This window comes from Thunnus maccoyii, chromosome 7 (assembly GCF_910596095.1).
Source record: "Thunnus maccoyii chromosome 7, fThuMac1.1, whole genome shotgun sequence".
NCBI lineage: Eukaryota > Metazoa > Chordata > Actinopteri > Scombriformes > Scombridae > Thunnus > Thunnus maccoyii.
Genome location: NC_056539.1, coordinates 21,212,274 through 21,228,827, shown reverse-complemented (window position 1 = coordinate 21,228,827; position 16,554 = coordinate 21,212,274). Strand labels below are relative to the sequence as shown.

Sequence of the window (16,554 nt, the reverse complement as noted above, 5' to 3'; positions counted from 1 at the left end):
ACGATAAAAGATTAAAATAGAGTGAAACCATAGACTGTATAAAAATATGGACGTAGTTACCGCGACGTCACCCGTTGGTTTCTGAGGAGCGGTTTTGAAGCTCAAAGCGAGCCGCTCCAGCCATCGCCATCTTGGCAGTGCATGACGCTGCCTAACTCCCAGCCAATCAAAAATGGGTAAAGAGGCGGGCCGAATGGCTGAAACAAGCCACCTAGCGGCTGGTGGACCTGTCACTAAAAGCAGCCATGTCCTTCATTATGCATAATTTTACGGCTTAATAAAACTTAAATGGGTGAGTTATAAAAAAAAATCACCCCCCCGTCCAGTTGTCTTGAAAGGGGAAATTAGCTATAGAGACCAAAACCGTTTTTTGTACCAGGCTGTAAACATGTTTATTTCTACTTTAAAGTTGGGCATTTTAACACGGGGGTCTATGGAGAATGACTCGCTTTTGGAGCCAGCCTCAAGTGGCCATTCAAGGAACTGCAGTTTTTGGCACTTCCGCATTGGCTTCATTTTACAGCCCCAGAGGTTGCTGCTTGAGTGAAACTAAAAGTGTAAAGGCAACAAATGAACAGCAAGCAACAACAACAAACACTGCTCTTCCAGAGCAGAGATATTAAACACAAGGACAGGTGACTCACTTCGCTCTGAATCCAGACACCACAAACAGACAAAAACATGTATAAACGTGGCAGGAGGTTTTTTATTTTCTTCCTGTGAATTTTTTTTTTTTTTTTTTTCCCCCAGAGCCTTGTAGGCCCTTTCATGTCATCAGGCCCGGCACTTGAGCCCTGGTAAGCCCATGCATTAACAGCAATAATACTGATTTCTCCTGGTAGGGCCAAATTCCTGAATGGGCAGGCCTGGCTCCCCGGTGCTCGCCCATAATGCTGGGTTTTCCATATAAGCATGAAGGGGAGGGTTCTACTCCATGAAAGAATATAGAAAATTATGAGGTGACAGTAAGATATTTACAAGGGAAGTATTAACATTTATTTGAATTTTAAGTTACAAATTTACAAGAAATATCTTTGCATTTGTGATAAGCTCAGATTTACTTGCTTCATGTTGTGCCCTTCATTTTATTTGTGTTTGCAATCTGTGTATATGATTTACTAAGGCAGCAAATCACAAAATCAGCGCCTGGAACTTTCCTCTATGGATGCCCTCCACAAAGAGCTCAGCAGGTGCGGTACAGTGGTGAGAAGTGACTGAGATCGACTAGCTTGGCAACAAAATCAGCATGTGTAGAAATACCCATTAATGAGCTATCAGCATGCCAAAACATTTATTAAGGCTGAATTTAAACTAAGAAAACTACTAAGCATTCTCACACCAATTAAATTTCAACATAGAAAGACACGAGCCACTGCTCAACCAACAAATGGAGTGCAATTGCTATGGTCAGAGGGCATTAGCAGCTGCCTTTGCATCAAGTTGAAGTTTACTGACCACACAGCCAAACCTCTCAGCCCCCTGTTTTGCTGTAATGTGTACAAATTTATCAGATATTGTATTCATTTGCTATAGACCTCTACTATTATTTTCTCTTAAATCAATCAATTTTGCATATTTCTGTTGAAGAAGTTAATTTAAAAAACTGCAAAGTTACATTTACTCTTCAAAGGTTGCATGTAGAATTCATCTCTCAAAAAGTGTGGTAACCTTAATAAATCCAGCAGAATTTGTCATCAGCTAAATCTGTTGTGTTAAGCCCAATTATCTACATGATTCTCATTTAATTGCAGAATTTACTTGAGTACGTATCTTTCCCAAAAGTGACAGATTTCTGAATGGAGTTTCGCATGTTAAATATAACTGTAAAAGTGGAGTGTAGCCCCTATGTGACAGGCATTTGTTCAGAGGGAAGGTATGGCCATCAGTAAGCTTATCAAGCTTAAAGAGTCAAGTACTGACATACGAGGATAGAAAAGGAGCAAGTGGTTCTGTGAAAAGACTCATGCATGAATGTGCAAAATTTCACATGGAAATTAGCCCTACTAGTGGGCGACAACAGCTTGTCTTACCTGTTGAGTATCAGCCTCTTGTACTGAAGCATCTCCATGATGACATGGGTCATTTGGGGTCAGAGAGAGTTATCGGCCTGGCAAGAGATTGTTTCTATTGGTCCTACATGAAAAAGGACACTGAGGCCTATGTTACCAGAAAATGCCCCCTGTATCAAACAAAGGAAACCAGTGAACCATGTAGGAGCACCAATGGAGAGCATCATGACCAGTGTGCCTCTAGAGTTGGTGTCAATAGACAACATGAATTTGGAGCAGAGCAAGGGTGGGTACGAATATATCTTGATATATCTGATCTTGGACCACTTCACATGATTCACCCAAGTGTATCCAACGTGAAATAAGTCAGTAAGAACAGCTGCAGAGAGAATTTTCAGTGACTTCATCCCTCATTTTGGGTTCCCAGCCAGACTGCACCATGACCAAGGCTGTGAATTTGAAAATGCCCTGTTTAAGACCCTGCCGCAGCTGGCCGGGGTTTGTCACCCCAGAACAACTTCGTATCATCCACAGGTAAACCCAGACGAGGGATTACTTCAAATGCTGCGAACACTAGAGGAGGAAGAAAAGAACAAGGTTGTGCATGCACATAACTGCACTACACATGAGGTGATGGGTTTCTCTCCTCACTATCTCATGTTTGGGTGCCATCCCTGTCTCCCAGTGGATCTGCTCTTTTGGCCTGCCCGCTGACAAGGAGAGTGAAACGCCACAAGGCTATGCTGAAAAATGGGCAGTGAGAATGAAAGATGCCCACTGAATTGCAGCTGAGAACAGTCAGCAGTCCAGTGCACGAGGCAAGAGGTACTATGACCATCATGTAAAAGGACTGCAGCACGGTGACAGTCTTAATTCACAACTTGAGTGAGAGAGGAGGGCCAGGAAATCTTAGGTCCTACTGGGAACAAGTAGAACAAAAAGTAAATGACAGTCCCATTTACAAAGTGTGTCCAGAGGCAGGTGGCAATAAAGTGAGCACCCTCTACCAAAATCTCCTTTACCTTGTAAATCATTTGCCCGTGAGTATGGCTCATTGATGATGATGATGTCCCCAAAGCACAGTACTGGTTAAGAGTACGGATCGGTGTTGTATCCTGTCCAGGCTAGTAGAAGGCAGTAGCAGAGTGTTTGTAACGCGGGGAGTACCTTTGCCAAGGCACTGCTAGCTTCTCATTCTGCCCAGAGCGTCCTGACAACAACAAGCACTCTGTCATCATTTCTCCTGTTAAACAGGTTAGTTTAATGTAACAGCCCACTAAATGTTCGAAAAATGAACTGTAATGATGTTAGATAAAAGTCTAACATAGCTTTTATCTGCTTATTATAAATGCTGTAATAAACTGTAGTGTAGCCCACACTAATGTCAATGGAGGGCTAGTATGAAGCTAACGTTAATATGGCGACAGACAGTATGCAGTGTTTATGCAGTGAATTCCCACCTCTGTCCCTGCTTTTGGCACTGTAAGAAGCTCCTGTTAATTACTGTAATTTGTTTTATATGCTATTGTAATGGGTTATATGTGTTACTGCAATGTGTTGAAATATGGTTGTTAGGTTCTCTCAGGCAGTGGTCAGTATATATTTCTCTTTGTAATTAGATAGATTTCATGCTAAAACTGGTAACAGAGTAAATTAAAGAAGTGTTGATGTGTGTGTAGATTACTGATGATGATAAAATGCTATGCACAATAGGTAACATCACTGACAGAAGTATGACTGAAGTTAAAAGTCAGTTTTTATTGTGTACATGTTTTAAGGTGCACATGTGAACTTATTTGGTATGAAGATACATGAGTTAAACAGAGTATCTTCCTGTTAGAGGTAGAATAGTGGTCAGGTTCTTAATGCTTTGAGCTATTCTGTGAAAATGGAGATATAAGACATGGATATGGAATATGTTGTTAATAAATTCTTCCGAGAGCGTCCTGTCTGACAACAACAAACACTTCTCTCACATAATTTCTCCTGTTTAACAGGACATTTATGTCTGGTTGCTTGCCCTGCCATCTGGGACCTGCAACACATTCATACTCGCATTGCATGAGTTAAGATTTAGTTGTTTTTTAAAATTGAAACCTTGAACAGAAAGCTGTTCAATATATACATTTTTCTTATTTCAATTGTTTATGTTTCAGCAAACTAGATTATGCTGTAACTTGGAATGCACAAGTTGTGCAGGCTTCACGCTTAATGAAAACACATCCCCCCTTTGAAGTATTCCAAGTGAAATCATATGAAAATCAACTCCCTATGCCAAGTATTGAGTTCTTCTATAGGAAACAATGATTTCTTTTGCTTGAAGCATAAAACACAAAACCTTCTGTGCAGAAGTGGGTGTCAGACACCCACTTTTAAGCTTCTGTGACATGGCCACAATTCAAATCATGTTATTGTATATCAGCTGGAGCTTTTATTTGTTAGGGAATTGGGATTTTTTATGATTTATGTAAATAAAGTGCTGAAACTTCCAGCAACTTTGAAGCTGGAGGAGAGAGACTTTGGTAGGACTTGTATAGATAGCTTTATGTGGGAGAGGAAAAGAGAGGCTTGGTTCACTGCAAAGAGATGGAGAGAGAGAGAGAGTATCAGGCATGCGTGTATGTTGACAGCTCTAATTCAATTAACCAGCAGGAGTTTTGACCAAGAGGCAAGCATTGTCACCCCACGCTTCATGTTTAGACGAGCAGTTATGTAATACTTAGCTAAGACTGTAACAGACAACTGGCTTGTGGAGGCCAAGAATCCAAGGCTCAGTCTTAATGAGTTAGGAACAAAGTATATCAGGAGCCATTACTGACCTGCAAGATATTGCTCATCAGTCTTTTTAAAAAAGAGATACTTCACAATTTAGAATACCTCATCTGCTGTACAGTAAGCAATGTGCCTGATATGTCATTTAATTATGAGATTACACTTTTATTCAGTGTCATTTACGTGCCATCATTGCCTGTTAAAACCCACCACATACACACATATAGCTTGCTGCACACAGTACACTGGTACACTGTTGCAGTAAAATATATGGCAATATATTATTTTTGCCTTTATTTATGCCATAAAGGGCCTGCTGTATTTTTTACATCACTGTTGCACCTCACAACCAGGTGTAGCCATTCCCCTCTTTCCTCTGCTGTTGGCCACTGAGTTCCAGTGTCTAAAAAAGTGATCAAATGTTTTTACACAAGGGCACCTTTACAATAGTATTCTTGATGGAAAGTGTGCCTCTTTTACTTAGCTGGTCTTGGGATTCAAACTAGTGACTTTATGGTGACAGACCAGTTTCTTTACCTCAGGCTTATAAGGATTCACACCAATATTCTCAATACTCATGCATTAAACAGCACATAATTCATAAAAGGTTCACCTTTGCAAATTACATTTCCAGCCATCAACCTGCTTGAACCTGCTAAATATTGCAAAGAGTATTGTAGTGAGAAGAGAGACAACAGTAAGACCAAGGTTCAAGACTGTGTGTCTGCGAGCCTCTGCTCCTGCGTTAAAGGCCCAATCCCTTAGCCCTACCACTTGGCCCTATCCCTCCGTTTTGCGTGTTCCCGCATAGGGTAGAGTGTGACAGTACAGTTATTTCCATGTCCTGTGTATGAAACTTGAAAAATAATCCAGCAGCACGTCCCCCGCTCATCTGATATCAATGCAGGGCAGAAATGTCTATGGGCAGGGCTACAACTGAAATAACCGATGTGTAAACATGCTTCCTGGTTATTTCAATAGATTAATCTATCCTCTAATCCTGAACTGCAAATTTGGTCAGATTTGCCAATATAGTTCAATGGAAACCAGTTATAGTGATCACGGTTACAGTGAGCAACCGCTCATATGGATCAAAAAGCTCGGGACAGAATCATTCCTGTACAAATGCTGTTTAAATAACCAAATATTCTGCTTACAGTGTTCATTTTGGGTCTTTTAATACATGAAAAAAAGGGGAAAAAAATTAAAACTACGGTAATTCTATTTTCTTTTTACCTTACTCCCATAATACATGTATGATGTGTAATTAGTGGCTGCGGCACCATTATCAGGCAATGGTAGCAAGCTTTAATATAAAATGTATAGTACCATAGTACTATAATGTTACAACGATGTTGTAACATTCCAGGGACTCCTGAGCAAACCAGGTAACTAATAAAATTCTGAGCAGAAAGCGAGGAACATTTTACAAAGAAGAAATATGCCACCAAACAGCTGTGGGAGTGAGTGACCTGACTGCTGTATTTGCTTGCCAATGTATAAATATCTGTGATTATTCTCTTAACCATGATGTAACTTATCTTCATCGCTGTTTGTTATCTGTTACAGAACACTGATCAAACAACTGAGCCTTGAGGGCAAGATGACCCCAGAATAGGTCTCCAAAAAAATGGGTGAATTTAAAAATGAAATATAAGGTAATCAGAGGGCAATGTTGTCTTTAGGGAAAGAGCTGCTGGTTAACAGTTAATTTAAAAAAAAGTAATTATATGTAAAACATCTTCCTTCTGTTCTAAAGTAATGGTGTCGTCATTACTAAATTTAATTGTGTGTGTGTGTGTGTGTGTGTGTGTGTGTGTGTGTGTGTGTGTGTGTGTGTGTGTGTGTGTGATTTTTATTGCACAGGTTGAAAATTCCCAAGGCTAGCTCGGGAACAGAAAATGGAGAGGTCACAGCTGCCACCTGGCAGTTTTATGCAGATATGCATAAAGTTTTGGGTGCCAGACCTTCAATTGAGCCTCCTGTTTTGGTGGAATCTTTTGTTGCAAATACTAATGCAACAACATTACTTATGGTAAGTTTAGCAGGAAAGCAATAACCCAACCCAATATTCCAACCCAATACTGGAACCCATCCAGTACTGGATTTCCTCAAGAAGGAATCCCAAAATGAGCAGGCCTTTTTGAAAAATTGATTGACAAACTGCCAAACCATAAATATTTATTCTGGCCAGTTCAGTTTAATGTGTACTGTGTTTTTGTTTTGTTCATGCTGGACTGGCAGGCCAGAAAGCAATTGTAATGGATTGTAAATAATAATAATAATGGGATGATAAAGCTATTTCTGGTTCAAACAGATTTAATGAAGTCTTTTTTGTGAGCATTAATAGCAGATTCTCCTAGATAGGCTATTTTGTCATCATATTGTATATTTCCACATATTAAATAATTACATTCCTGAGACATACAAACTTATTAATTTAAATTCAGGAGGCACAAACCTTTGTACAAAAACTTTTATTAAACAATATACTAGTATAAAAATAAAAAAGCATCATTAGGTGAATCACACAAGAAAATGCAGCATGTCAAATGTTCTTCCGGGCAAAAGAGTAATTTTTCTCAAAGTGTTTGTAAACTATTAACAGGATATGAGTTCAGGCAGCATCCTTACTATGGGGCTTTCACATGACCAGAGAGCAGAGCAGCAAGTCTGTCCCTTGTGGCATTCCCTGACCTCTTGTTCCGTGCAAGAGGCTCACGTGGAATTGTGGGTCGAGGGTGTCCTATGCCACATCTACATCTTGCTCCAGCATGCCTCCATTTTCTATGCACACATTGTGTAAAAAAGCACATGATGCAATAACAAGGGGTGCAAATGTATGTTTAACCTCAATGGCTCTGAAAAGGGTAGACTTCCCAAAGGCTCTTTCTATTATTGAACACCCCTTGGAATGATAATAATTGAAATGTTCCTGCACTTGGCCATTTAAGGGCTCTTTGTAAGGAGTGATGAGGCAGACTTGAGTGTGCAAGAAGGGATAGCCATTATAACAAAGTAGAAAGTATCCTGTGGGAGAATATTGTCTAGCCATCTAAAATGAGCTGTTTTTAAAAATGCATGTGTCATGGACCCACCCTGGGTAGCCAACAAATATGTCAAGAAGCCTTCCTTTTGAATCACAAATGACTTGCGTATGGATGGAGAAGAATCCTTTGTAATTCAAACAGTCTATCTGGTGCTGTGAGGGGAGTTTGATCCATAGCTTTGTTGAAGACTGCACTTCCTGATTGCTAGCCAAACCCAAGCCTAACTGCATCCAGCTCTCCTGCACTTGGAAAACAAATGGCTCTCTTGATGTTATGAATGACCCCGTAGACTTTAGATTTGGGCACACTGAAGACCTGGGACACCACCTGAAAGGAAAGTCCATGCATCCACCTCAAGTCCTGGACAGTCCCCCTCACAAAAGGGTTATTGAGGAGAAAAAAGTACACATAGTAAACATAGTATAAGGTAAATATTGTTCTATTGTATATATTGCCACATCAAATATATAATTTTTATAACAATATTGCTACCATAAAGGGTTGGTGAAGTGACTCTCAAGGGTATTTTGGTTTTGGATCTCTGTTTTGGTCTGGATCTCTGGCCTTGTTTACACCTGGCATTAATTTGAGTGACCACTTGTGATTGGATCTCACTTCCCCGCTCTATATGCAAATAAACACGTACATCATTTCTGTTTGCGAGGACCAAATTTGTTTGTTTTTAACCGGCGGGAGGACTGGGCGTCTGTGTACACTCCGTCCAAAGCTGTGTTCAACTTGTTTGATAACAGGATAAACAAATTTACAGTGCATTGTGTGCCCCCTCATGAACATCAAATGCCTGTCCTATTGATTTGCCCTAGCACCGTGTCTTAACATATACACATATATGTATAACAAATATAGTAATATGCAGCGATCTTCCCACAGCTGCGTCTCCCCATTGAGAGATGCTGTGCGCATTTACGCACGAGGCACAGCAGCATAACTTCATTGATTATTGAAATCTCTTACGCGCTTACAGGATCGGTCAGGATCTAATGGTAATTAATGTTCTGTGTTCTTCTACACATCCAATAGGTCAGCTGTTACACACAAAGTTATTTTCTGTTATCAAACAAGCTGAACACAGCTTTGGACCAGGAGGCAGTAATGCAATTCCCATGCCTAGTCTGCAGGATAAAGGAGGACATCAGTTGAGTAGGCGGTCCTTCAATGTAGCCCAGCATGCATTGCATTTACACTGCTAAATGATTGTGGTCACATGCAGCCCAGACCACCTCTGAATGTGGTCTGAGTGATTGGATCTCAATGCATCCTCAATGCATCTTGGTTGTGTTCACACCTGTATTACTGAGCTGTCCACTTGTGATCGAATCACCCGAGATGGATGTTAATGCCAGGTGTAAACAGGGCCTCTGTGGGGCAAATCCAGGTTGAGGAAGTGACACTCTCCCTGGAGCTAGGCACCTAATCCTAAGTGATCCAGTTGAACAGTTTAGATAGCTTATGCTTAACATTTTAACTGAAAAATACCCAGATTTGTCTAAAAGAGAACACTTTAAATTGACTGACTTTATTTTGTGTCTACACCCAAGAAAGTTGCTGAAATAAGAAACTTTTCATCGTCGTTTATAAACAGTAAGCACGGTCCAAGCAAGAGAGAAATATAGACAAACAAAAATGAAAACAACTTTTGTTTTTTGGTACTGAATTTGGTTAAGCTAATGCTAACAGGCTCTAATATTTTTATATATTCAAATAAATACAGCAAGCACAGTACATTGTGTCTCAAAGGATTGTTGGATCAATAAGAACAAGAGTTATATTTGTTTGCTATAACTATTCAGCCAAGTTGCAGTTCTATGAATCTTTTCCTTTCATTAACTTGCATCAGTTAACCTATCAGGTTAACCAATCGGGTTGACCGACGGTTGCAGGTTTCTGCCAGGTTTCTCAGTGTGCTCCTGTTTTACTGTTTCTTCTATGAAATGTAATTTCTCTCATCCTCAATAATTACCAAAAGAGGACATATAAGTTTAACAATGTATCAACAAATCATAGCGGACCACAAATTGAAAAAAAAAATGTGTGCGTTTGCTTTACTTATTTCATGAGGTGAAATCCCCCCTCTACATTTGGGCCAAGTAATGGGACTGCTGACCTGTAAAGGTGTTTCATTGTAGATGATCCCCTGCACTGAGCCTGGCAACGTCTGCAATATGACAAGGGCTTTCCTTAGTTCAATGTCATATTGAGCCTGTGTGCATGTGTATGCATCTCTGACCTTTCCAAGCTGCTTTTACCATTGACTGCTTTAGTGTATTCATTGGCAGTCCAGCAGTTTTCTCCCAGCGACTCCAACATTGTTGAGGATGGTGGATGTGAGATGAGCCATGCAGAGTTACCGTGTTCCCACCTTCTGCTACTCAGTTCGATAGTTCAGTGTTGGGACACTCATGTCCTCTCCCTGGACCTGACATGACTGTGTTTGGTCTGTTATGGTTGAGAGGTGCCACAGAGTTCAGACTGTAGTTTCAGCATCAAGTCACACTCCATTTTCATGGCATGCATTGTCGTTGACAGTTAACCATTGTGGCCTAAAGTTGTGGGGTTTTTTTTGTTGTTTATGTTTAACACTGACAATGGATTGTGCCTGTGTCTGTGACACATAGGTACTGAAAACGACACATACATGTCCACAATACTCAGACATGATCCACATGATTATTTGGCATTAGTAAGATTCATTTTTTAAATAATAAACCAAACCAAACAAAGACAAAAATACCCCAGACACATTGTAAACAATGACAAAAAAGCGTATTATGAGTTTGAAAAAATCATTGTTAGCATGCCAAACTTCAGCCTTCGAAAAAAAAATTGAGGCTGAGCTGCTCACTTTTAGTGGATCCAGCCAGTAGTTAATTTGGCAAGCTAGTAAACCCCAAATGAGACCCATTATTTGGGTTTCAGGTCCTCTTAGTCAGCAGGAAATGTTCCTCCCCTGACTAACTGACAATCTCTCTGTGTGTAGGTGAAAAAATGTAGTGATGGAGCCATGTGGATTACAAGTCATTATTTTCTACAGTATGAACCTTGATTTTTTCCTGTATTTTGCTGAACTTGCATTGTGTTTTTCACCATTGCACTGCGTCTCACGCATACATTTTATACTGTACATTAGGGCTGCCCATACAACTACATTTTTCTACTGTTGGCAATCTTAGCTCCCTTTCATTAGTCAGGTGTGCAGTGCCTTGCTCAAAGACTCTCTTGTCTATGTAACCCACACAGATTTGGCAAGATTACTCGAGACAGCCAGGATTTTCAAACTGACTACCTTACAGTGAAAACCTAGTTTATTGGGTTCAAATAAGAGTTGAAGGTTTACAGTTGGGCAGAAGTTTTAGACTCACTCAAACAGAGGATTCTGAAAGCTGCCAAAACATGCAATGTAGTGTGCTTGTGAGCACTGTGCATCAACTGCAGCTGAAATCCAGTTCTCCAGTTGTTTGTTGTTTGTTCCATGGAGCCATGCAAATGTGTATATTTTAATTGGGTGCATACACAAAATACTGTAATAGGAATGTCATTATGGCCAAGCATCATACTCCAAGCCTTCAAAATCAGAAAACAAAAAATATTTGTGAAAAAAAGCTTTACTCAGTGGTTGCCACTGATTTGTTTGTGCTGGCTTCCTTAATATTGGGAGGGGTTCCTTCTTTTCACACATGCAACTTGTATTCTCATCAATTTTCCTATTAAACTACACAGCAAGTACCAAGACTCACATTTTCAGGAATCTGTAAAAATAAATGGTGCTACCTGAGTTCAAATGCCGAAGTGCAATAAAGATGGTCTGGTGTTGTATTTCTATACTCATCATTGAGTCTTGTCAGCATTACTTTAAAGGACAGCACAGTCAAGATAAAAGATAATGCAAATATAGTGAAAGAATTAAAAATCTGCAAATCTGCTCATCAGCACTGGTGGCAGAGAGAATAATTTGTAGTTATGACACATTCTCTCCCATCGTCGTTGCTGAAGTTTGGCTTGAAAATGTCAAGAGTGGCCTTGTCCAATTAAAGAGCAGTCTTCTACGTTCTCTGTTAATTCTCATTTCAGGCATTGGCTGTCTGAATAGCCTGACAAATTACATTTTGTTCTCTCTGATTCATTCTCTTCCTCTTTTCTTTAGCTACTCTCTCTCACTCCCTCCAAACTGTCTCCATCCCCCCGCCCCCGTCTCTGCCCCTCTCTCCTTGTCTTTCATTATTTCAAATGAAATGAGGAATGTGCATTGAATATTTGAATAAATTAAAGGGCTTATTTAAAAACATTTCTTAGCCTGATTAGCTAGATCATTAGGGGATCCAGAGGGGTTTTGCGCTGCATGGCCTGATCCAAGCCAGTCTGCGACCACTCTTTGAAGGTCAGCATGCAGAAAAGGAAGCACTGTGTCATCAGCTCATGTTTTTAATAATTCATTCTTTTTCATGTCCAATTTCCTTTCTATCTGGCTTTTTTCCTATCTATCTATCTATCTATCTATCTATCTATCTATCTATCTATCTATCTATCTATCTATCAATACTGTATTATTTTCTGTACTACTACCTGCCTTACTGTCAATCTAAGTTGATGCATATACTGTATATTAAGTGTTTACATGCAAGTATGCATCCCCTGTCCTTCATTTGGCGAGTCTGTCTTCATTTGGCTATTTTTATTTTAACTGTTCTCCAAAAGGTAAATTTAGATGTCAGTTGCAAGTTTGACTGAAGGTAACCTTTAAAGGAGCCATATTATGAAAAATTCACTTTTTGAGTGCATGTGTGTATATACTTGGGTCTCTGATGTGCCCACTAACACACAAACTGTGAAATAAGATAACTCAGTCAGTTTAGTGTGGGCTGGCTCATTCTGTACTTTTGTGATTCAACAAGCCATTCAGATTTGATGCCCCCTCTTATGTCACTTGGGGTTTCAGTGAAATTGTACCAACCCCCATCCATGCCTCTATCTCAGTCTCCACCCACTAAATTTCCTGAGGTCTGCCATGTTTTTCTTGCAAGCTAGGACCCAGCTAAACTAAGCTAAGCTAAGGGCGAAAAATTTGTGCATGTGGCAGGGCTGGACTGCGGGACAGAGCTGCTGCTAGCTGATAGACAGTTGCTGAGCACTGGCCAGCTCTGAAGGAGAGAGCCGGGGAGCAGAGCCGGGGAGTCCTGCGTTGCTGCTGCTGTCCCATCTTCTGGAGAAATAAACACACCATTCTGCTCTGATCCAGAGCAGTTCACGGAGAAGTTGGTGGGAGAAGTTTATTTTTTAAACTCTTGGGATTAAGTGGATTTATCTTCAAACTCGCTTCTCAATCTAGCGGGAGCTAAGCTAACACCAGAGTCACACAACACCTCAGCTGGTGTCATCAATAATAAATCTTAAATGTCGGTGAGTTTATATCATTTTAAAGTTAACCAGTATGTAGATATATATGTGTATAAACAATAAAGTCACTGCTGTATTTATGCCTTTAGATGACATTATTTTGAGTGTGGATGGAGCAGCTACAATGTTAGCATAGTCTTGATCAGTCTGAACTCCATTCAGAAGACAGGCATTTTAAAAGTTGTTTGCTTGTTGTCTTGTGTACAGACCTGACAAAGCATAGATTCAGACTTTTTACCATTCAGCATCATGATGTAGTTATTTCGGCATCCATTTGATTGGTTTGTTGCAATTAATTCACAGCAACCATCAGTAACATCACTGCGCTGGTGAGGACCAGTTGATGCCTGCTGTTGCTGGCTGGCTGCGGGCAAATGAACATAAATGATCCCACAGTCAAACTCATACAAGTAACATGAGGTGTTTGGTATGTTTGCTGCACCACTATGTTTTCTCCGGCAGCCATGTTTCTGCTGGGTTCACTCAACAGTTGCCATGGTAGCCGGCACACCCCGCAGAAGAGGAGGGTGAGGTGGGTGGGACAGGCACTCAAACCAGCTGTTCTGAACAGGGCTGTTTAGACAGGATGAGAAGGCTGCTGTGGTGCTTGATTCTTGTGGTATTTTGACCAAAGCATGTCAGATACATTTTATTAAGACCCCAGGGAACTGTTTTAACTTGTGGAAAAGGGGTATAATATGGCCTCTTTAATACCTTGTCGACACTTTCCCATGAATATTTATGCTTTGTACCTTGCCTGCCTGTGTACTGTGCAACACAGAAGGTTGTTTTGCATCAGAGAATATGAATTATGCCAGAAGTGAAAGCTGACCTCTTGTTCAAAGATCATATATCAAGTTCACCTGCTACCAGTCAAGGTGACGTAACATATGCTTTGTGGTGATGATGGTTTTTTTTTTTTTTTTTATACAGAACTGCACAGTGCTGTACAGGGTGCAGACATTGTTGTCTAACATTTTTGCAATAGGAACCCAACACAGTTGTCTTTCAGTGTTGCTGCCATGCTTTTTGTCATGAGCTTGTGTTAAACATCATTTTGGTAATGTATGTTATTTCCTCATCACTCAGGAGACACTGACAAAAGGTTGTGTCTGTATTATTATGTGTGAGGTTCTTATATGACTGGCAACCTGCAATACACATGTACTAAATTTCTACCTCAAAATCTGTTGTTAATAGTTTAAAACTGACATTTATGCAAAAGTGTGAAATGCATTTTCCTGAAAAAATGCATTTGAAATTATGAGTGATTATTTGATTCTGAAATTAAGTGAACGATTTGTAGAAATATGTCAGTTAATTGCACCACAAGCTGTTAAACTTGTCATTAAAACCTCTAAAACAGTGATTGATAAAAATTAGTTTCCCAAGTAGTTTTACACAGGTGTGGTCAGTTTGAATTGAAGTCAGTTACAGTGTTTATTAATAATATGTTTTCACAGTGGAAAAACATCAAAACATCCACAAAAAGTTCTCAAACCAAGCCTGCAGCATAATCAACTTCTCAACTATCCATTCGTATGCTCAGTAATCAAAATGCCCATACAGTAGTTTAACCAAAATCTGGTTAAATGTGCTGCTTCGGTGTGAATCAGTGTGCAGTTGGCAGTGCTTTTTATGTGCACATGCGTGGTTGTTTTGTTTCCATAAAGCCTAAAAAAAATGTCTCCGAAAGTCGAATAACATAACAGATATTGTCTTGCCCCTTGTCTTGTAATGATGATAATGAATAGTTCTCCTGCCCGGTCTCAGCCCAACCAGCAGATCGTCTGACATGCCCTCTCCCCTGGACCCCAAACAACAGCGAGTGCTCCTTGATGACAGAGCCCCGCAGATGTGCCCAATTTATTCATTCAGTGGCAGCTGATGAAAACAAATCACTTATTAAGTCTTATTTTAAATATACAGTGGCTGGAGTATTTGTTTAAAACTGGATGGGACACTGTTATGTTTGCCATAAAATTTGCCAGTTGCTGATTAAACGTTTGCCTATCGTGTTGATTTCCATAAAATATACCATCTGAAATCAGTGGAGTTAAATAAAGTGTCAATTCAGTCAGCTTAGTTTCCATTGGTTTCGTGTAAGTGTGGCAAAAGCTATTTTTGAACGTTTACTGTGTGTTTGAATGATAATTATGATTGAATAATCATTTATCTGTATATCACTTTTTGATATTGCAATATTTATCGATCAAAACATGACCCCAGACTCATTTAGAGATTTCTGGGCTAAGCCCCGGATCTCCACTGACCCTAGAACCGCCTCTGCTCCAAAGTTTGATTAGCTCACAAACTCATCTGGAATTCTTCACACAGCAGCCACCAATGTGTGATCCACAGTTGCTCTAAAACATCACATTATTGGTTGCATTGCCTTATGGAAAACCATCTCCATTTCTTTTTCCAGTTGATTGCGTCTATTTACATCTCTGAAGCTGCAGTGCGTATAACCCATTTGTATGCAGTGGTGTGTTCGACTGTTGTACATACACTGTCATTTTAACTCTATCACTCCACAGTCAGATGACCTTCCAGTCGTGTGCTATAGCCTGAAAGCCAAGGCAGATTACAATACCTCCTTATATTATAAATATTTAGATTAGAAGAAATTAATAATCCAACTAGGGTTATGGTTAGATATAAAATTATGTGAATGTCTTGACAAAAGAAAATGGAATAAAAAAAAAAAACTGAACACCATTCAGCAAATTAATCCTACAGAATTTATACGCTCCTCCGAGCTTCTATAGCTCTCCAACTTACATGCAGTTGAGTTGAGCTATCATTTACCATATTGCAGACAATTTAAGTAAAAATAGGCTTTTCTGTAAATCATACAGTACATGCATGAGTGCAACTCACTGGAGAGGTCAGAGTGCAAATAATGAAATAATACAGTATGGTCCTTTGCCTCTCACTCTCTGACTCACTCTGTTCTTGTCATTCCATGGAGGAGATAATGAGAAATGTCTCACAGCTTGTAGGTAAGTGAACCTGCAGTTTTCTGCAAGTTGAAGATATTAGTGCTCCAATTATAGTGCGGCCACTGTTGGAGTAATACACCTGTGTCACTTAAGAAGGCACAGACACAAATTAAACAAGCAATGTGAGTGATATCAGGTTTGATTGTGGTAGAATCTTTGAGGCCCGAACAAGAGCGATAATTGACACGTCATTTGATGCTCCTATGGCGCACTGCAGGCATCAGATCTGAAATGCCAACACCGCAGATCCAACACAGATTTATCCTGTTGTTCCTTGTATTTACTGCTGCATTTGTTTGACGTAAT

General features: G+C 39.9%; 1 long non-coding RNA gene across 1 annotated transcript; it reads left to right on the top strand.

The window, feature by feature from the left end:
* Positions 1-2,658: 2,658 nt before the first annotated feature.
* Positions 2,659-7,055, top strand: LOC121900986. Its single transcript, XR_006097156.1, has 3 exons — positions 2,659-3,263; positions 6,351-6,439; positions 6,648-7,055. It is a non-coding gene; the product is annotated as an uncharacterized LOC121900986 (long non-coding RNA).
* The last annotated feature ends 9,499 nt before the right edge of the window (positions 7,056-16,554 follow it).